Genomic DNA, 6,046 nt, shown 5'->3' with positions numbered 1-6,046 from the left:
GCGATCCCGGGTGGAGCAGTTCCCATACCAGGCAGTGATGCAACCAGTCAGGATGCTCTCAAAATTGCACCTGTAGAAGTTGGCCTGGATATGTGATGGCATGCCAAACATCTTTAGCCTACGGAGAAAGAATAGGTACTGCCGTGCTGTTTTGACCATGGTGTTGGTGTGGTGGGTCCAGGGTTAAGTCCTCTGTGAGGTTTACTCCCAGGAACTTAAAACTGCTGACCCTCTCCACTGCAGTCCCATTGATGTACATAGGTGTGTGATCTCCTCCCTGGTGTTTCCTATAGTCCACAATCATCTCTTTAGTCTTACTGATGTTCAGAGAGAGGTTATTCTCCTGGCACAATGCTGCCAGGGTTTCAACCTCCTCCCTATATGCAGACTCTTCACCATCTTTGATCAGGCTGATGACTGTTGTATTGTCCGCAAACTTAATGATGGAGTTTGAGTTATGCCTGGTGACACAATCATGGGTACATAAGGAGTAGAGGACAGGGCTGAGCACACAGCCTTGGGGAGCTCCAGTGTTTAGAGTCAGCTAGAGGATATGTTGGTGCCCACCCTCACCACCTGCAGATGTTCCGTCAAGAAGTCCAGGATCCAATTACAGAGGGAGGTGTTCAGTCCCAGGTCCTGGAGCTTTGACAAGACAAGCTTTGAGGACACTATGGTATTGAATGCTGAGCTGTAATCAACAAACAGCATTCTCACATATGTTTCTTTCTTAACCAGGTGTGAGAGGGCAGTATGGAGGGCAGTGGCAATAGCATCTTCTGTTGACCTGTTCTGGTAATACGCAAATTGCAGTGGGTCTAGGGTGTCAGGCAGTGAGGAGGTGACGTATGCTTTGACCAACCGCTCCAAGCATTTCATGATAACTGATGTGAGTGCAACAGGGCGGTAGTCATTCAGGCAGTTGACTCTGGGTCTCTTAGGAACAGGGACAATGGTGGTTTTCTTAAATTCTTAAGAATTTAAGTTGTTTACTCTTTAGACTTTTAAATTTAAACTGTTTATTACAGCATTTTAATCATTAAACATTAAAAAGTTGGTATATTTTATGAAAGGACGAAAGTACACAACCTACCACCTTTATCATAAATATTTTAATTATGCAGAAATATTTTATGCATCAAAGTCTTTACAAAGATATTACTAATGATATAAATAGTGAATGACCTTGGACAAGCTGTAAACTCAAAGTATTAGCCTTATAAGTCAGTCACTTATACTTGTGCCTGTGATGGGAAGGTTGCTGGTTCAAATCCTGCAGCTAGCAGAGGAATCCTACTCTGTTGGGCCCCTGAGCAAGGCCCTTAACCCCAACTGCTCTGGGGGTGCTGTACAATGACTGACCCTGCTCTCTGACCCCAAGCTTCTCTCTGTGTCTGTGTCTCATGGAGAGCAAGCTGGGGTATGGGAAAAGATGAATTCCTAATGCAAGAAATTGTATAGGGCTAATAAAGCATTATTATTATTATTATTATTATTATTATTATTATTATTGTTGTTATTGTTATTATTATTACTGTTTGTGCTACAGTACATGAATATAATTATATAATTATTATTGTCTTTAGATACGTGATTCCATATTATATTCCCTAATCAAATCAAATTAATCAAATTCTAAAAGTATGCTTTTGTTTACTCTGATAACGAGCGTATTTGTAGAAAAGGTTAAAACTCTCACTTTTCTCACAAAGTATATAAGCGTACAGTAATATGGTCAGAAGGAGCATGTCAAAATGTTTCCCAAAATAACCACATGTAAGACTCTGATGGTTAAAATGTTTAGGGAGAAATGGAATACTGGTGTGTATTTTTTCTTTAAACTACCAATACCAGCCATATACTGTACAGTACAGTTTACATATTGCGTTATGCTCCTCTTCTTTTTATGCTTAGCTACAAAAATTTCCCTTTAGTTGTAAAATTCCATACAAATATTCAATACTAAGCGGATTAAAATGTGCCCAGTAAAGAGATTTAATGATTAAATCTTTTCACTACCGACCACTACCGAGTGCCCCTGTCGGTAATTTTCGCCAGCCAACCACGTATCGCGGTACGCCGTGGTGGCTTGTGAATAGTTGCATGCGGTACGGGTTTGTACCCTGAAGTTTGAATGGCTGCATCTGTACATCGTTGTAATAGACAGCAGTGTGTAATTATTTATTGGTTTGAATCTAAATTTCTTGAATTACAAAAAGGTGTTCTACATGGCCCAGTTATAGGTCCTTGCTCTTTTCTTTATTTATAAATTACATACCCTTATTATACAGAGAAAATGAGTGATCATTTATATGTATATGATACTGTGCTTTACACCTCTAATATTTCACATATAAGTTTCAAACTGACTTTGAGTGCAAACATTTACAAATAATTTGATTTTAAATCAGGAAAAATCTTGTATCACGTTATTTGGTACAAGATAAAGGATGAAAACTACTGACACAACTGATGGTACAGCACTTGAAAAGGGTTCATTGTATAAAATATTTGTTTAGGGATTGACTCTGAATTAAGCTTTGTGAAACACATTGATTAGCTTAAAAAACAATGTATTATAAACTTGGGCTTACTCTATAGGTATAAAGAGTATTTTACAATGAATATTAGAAAGTTTCAGTTATTATTATAATAAATTAATTGACTGTATCGCCACATTTTACGAATTCCAAATTAAGCACATAATCATGAACTTTGTGAAAGTACTGTATGTTCACCATTTTGTCGCAAACCTCCGATCACGTCATGGGAGAGAGAGTTTGTGCAAATTGCAATATGAAGTGGCCCTTTCTGCTCACTAGTTACTGTGAGATTTGCTGCCCACTGGTAAAAATTTTGTTCTGTCACTATTGAGCTTCAGGGAATTTGATGTCAACCAGAGTATGAGCTCACGCAAACAAGAGATAAGTGACAGAGGGGGGAGACCAGAGGGAGGAGGTGTTTTAACATAAATCTGCATAACAGTGAAACTGAAGACCACAACTGTGTATAATGTATATAATGTTCAGGTTCGGCGAGGATGGACTCAGTGACTCAGACACTTTTTGAGTAGAGAAAACAGTGCTTTTATTAAACTTCGGTACTTCACAGTGGGTCAGCTGCACTGGTCAGCGGCTTTCCGCCGTTGCTGGTCTTGAGTGAGGCCCTCGCTGCTACGCCACAGCAGCTCCCTCACAGTACGCCTTATCTCACCATCGTGCTTGGCCCCCGCATTCCCCCCAGCGGCCTCATTCCCCCCATTCAACCACCAGGGGGCAACTGCTCGCCCCGACACCTGCGGCTCTGACAGGTGCCGGCGACGCTCACCTCTGGCTGCCTCAGTGCCCGGCAGTACACCAGGCTGCAGCAGGGTTATGGTCGAGCCGGTTTCAACCAGGGCATGGCAGGGTCTGCCCTCGACGAAGCAGGGAATAAATAAGCCCTGGCTGTGGCCAACCCTTCCCACAGCAGCTGATGGGGTGAAATGCTCCTTCTGGCTCTTCGGAGCGGGGGTAGCATCATTCAAAGCCGCCATCTGGAACTGGGCCTCAAAAACTGTCCATGGAACCTCCCCATTATATCAGCTCGGTTGCACCGGCACTGGCTGGTGCAGGGGTGGCGGCCTAGACCCTGCTGGTCTGGTGTCTCCTTCCCTCCACATGGCCTTAGGCGACACAGGAAAGGGTCCCTCACCTGCCGAGTGGGCTGCCGTTGTGTAGCCCTGATAAGGGCTGTGGCCACTGGTGGTGCTGAGGGGCAATCCCGGCCCCTAGCTGTTGCTCGCCTCCAAAAGGCGCTTTAGGGGGTCACTCGGCTGCTGGGGGAACCAGCGCTTTTCCGAGTCCGACATCAGTGGCTGTTCACTGTCCATCCTCCCGCTTCTGACACCAATGTAGCGAATTCGGGTTTGGCGAGGACAGACTCAGTGACTCAGACACTCGTTGAGTAGACAAAACAGCGCTTTTATTAAACTTTGGTACAGCAAGCCCAGCACACCTGCGCCTGTGCGCCAGCAGAGAAAACGACAGACCGAGTTGTATAGAGAACAAGCAAGCGCCAGAGCGAGAGCACGAGAGAGAGACAGAGAGTGAGAGTGGGAGAGAGAGAGCGACACACAGGGGTGCGAAACCAGGGATCTATTTACACGAAAACAGGCGATCTCCCCAGACTGTATGCCTGTTTCACAGTGGGTCAGCTGCACTGATCAGTGGCTTTACTGATCCCCGCCCTGACCACTACTACTCCCATCCTGCCCCTCGCCGCTTACACCAGCCGGGTGCTCTTTGGCCGCAGTGCCGGGCGAATGCGCTACAATAATTTGGCCAAGAGGTAGCATATACAGTAAATAATAAAAAGTAAAGGGCCCAAGACTGAACACTGAGGTACGGTGAAGCACACGGTGATTGACTGGGGCCATGGGGGATTTATGGGGGATTTATAAGGACTGGGGTAGACAAAATAACTACTAAGTCAGATAAGAACAAAACCAGTTAACCACTGTTAGACAATTATGTCTACAATTAACTGAGAAAAACTGAATGATGTATTGTATCAAAAGTGTTATGATTTGAGCGGAAGCCAGACTGAAATGGTTCAGACAAGTCATTAGCTGTCATATGTCCATATGTGCAACCACATGTTCTAAAACGTTCGGTAGAAATGGTAAATTAGAGATTGGTCTGTAGTTCATAATATTTTCAGAGTCTAAGCCAGGTTTCTTCAGTATAGGAGTGATAGATGCAGTTTTTAAGGCAGTAGGGACCACATGAAGGGAAAGGGATCTGTTGATGATGTTGAAAATTTATGAGCATATGTCTGGGAGGCAAGCTTTCAATAAAATGGTAGGGATGGGATCTAGGCAACAGGAAGTTGTTTTACAGATGGTAATATTTTTTAAGTTGATCGGAGTTAACTAAGCTAAATTCGGAAAACTTGGTACAGAGGGAAAGTTAGTGGAAGAATTAGGGCTCACGTAGTTGTCTGAATTGCACAAAATTAAGATAGAGGTCAGGGGTGGTAGAGAGCAGAGTTGTCAGGGGGTTTAGTGAGCTTATTGATGACAGAGAAGAGAGCTTTATGATTTCCTAGTCCTGAGATTGTACCAGGTATATAGGAGGATCTGGCAGAAGCTAGAGCTGCTCTGTAGACTTGTAGGTGTTCATTAGAAGCCTGAGTGCGAACTACCAGGCCAGATTTTTTGTTTAAGCATTCCAGGCACCATCCACCTAGTTTCAGATTGCAAACATCAGGTCTTTACCATTGAGAGGAGCAGTTGAAGGAAACCGAACAAGTTTTAAGGGGTGCGAGTTCATCCAAGGTACTAGTCAACACCGTGTTTAGATGATTGACTTGGTCAGCTGTCGTAGATGACCACATATGTTTTAGTTTGTATCATGTACATCTTCTCATTTGTTCTCTAATGTGTTTAATTTAAGAATCCAACATGAAATTCAAATTTCATTAAATGGTTTGAATACATCACAAGTAAAATTACACACATTTGCAAAGTAATGTGCACAGCTCGTCTTGGAAATCTATAGATTAAAGACCAAAGATAAAAAAGTCAAACAGTCTGTGCCAAACCTAAGGACATTTAGCATGTGTGTCCTTGACTCCATTTGTTCTTGTATTGGATTGTAAGGTGTACCTTTAAAAGCTCTCAATAGCTTCAATAGCTATTGACAATAGGTTCTCAGCTGTTTCACAGGTGTTTAGATGCATTTTCTGAAAATGGCAGAGTAGGAACTAGGATAATAAGAAAATTCAAAAATCACAAAAGAATGCTGAACAGGTGATAAAATTCTGCAAAAACACAGAACTCATGAAATTTCTGTCACAAAATAGTGTGCGAATGACCTCTTGAGCAGATAGGATAGAACTTCAAAACTACAGTACAAGATGATCCAATAAAGGAAAGAGGCACTTCAAGCTGTCATCTTTGAATATGACAGTAGCATACGTGAAGTGAAAAGTTTCTCCCTGTTGCCAAAAGGAGGAAGTTTCAAGGATTCAAGTATTGCATTACTCCCAAGATATATATAACACA

Source organism: Lepisosteus platostomus, chromosome 14 (assembly GCF_059453375.1).
Source record: "Lepisosteus platostomus isolate fLepPlt1 chromosome 14, fLepPlt1.hap1, whole genome shotgun sequence".
NCBI lineage: Eukaryota > Metazoa > Chordata > Actinopteri > Semionotiformes > Lepisosteidae > Lepisosteus > Lepisosteus platostomus.
This window is presented reverse-complemented; position numbering follows the sequence as displayed.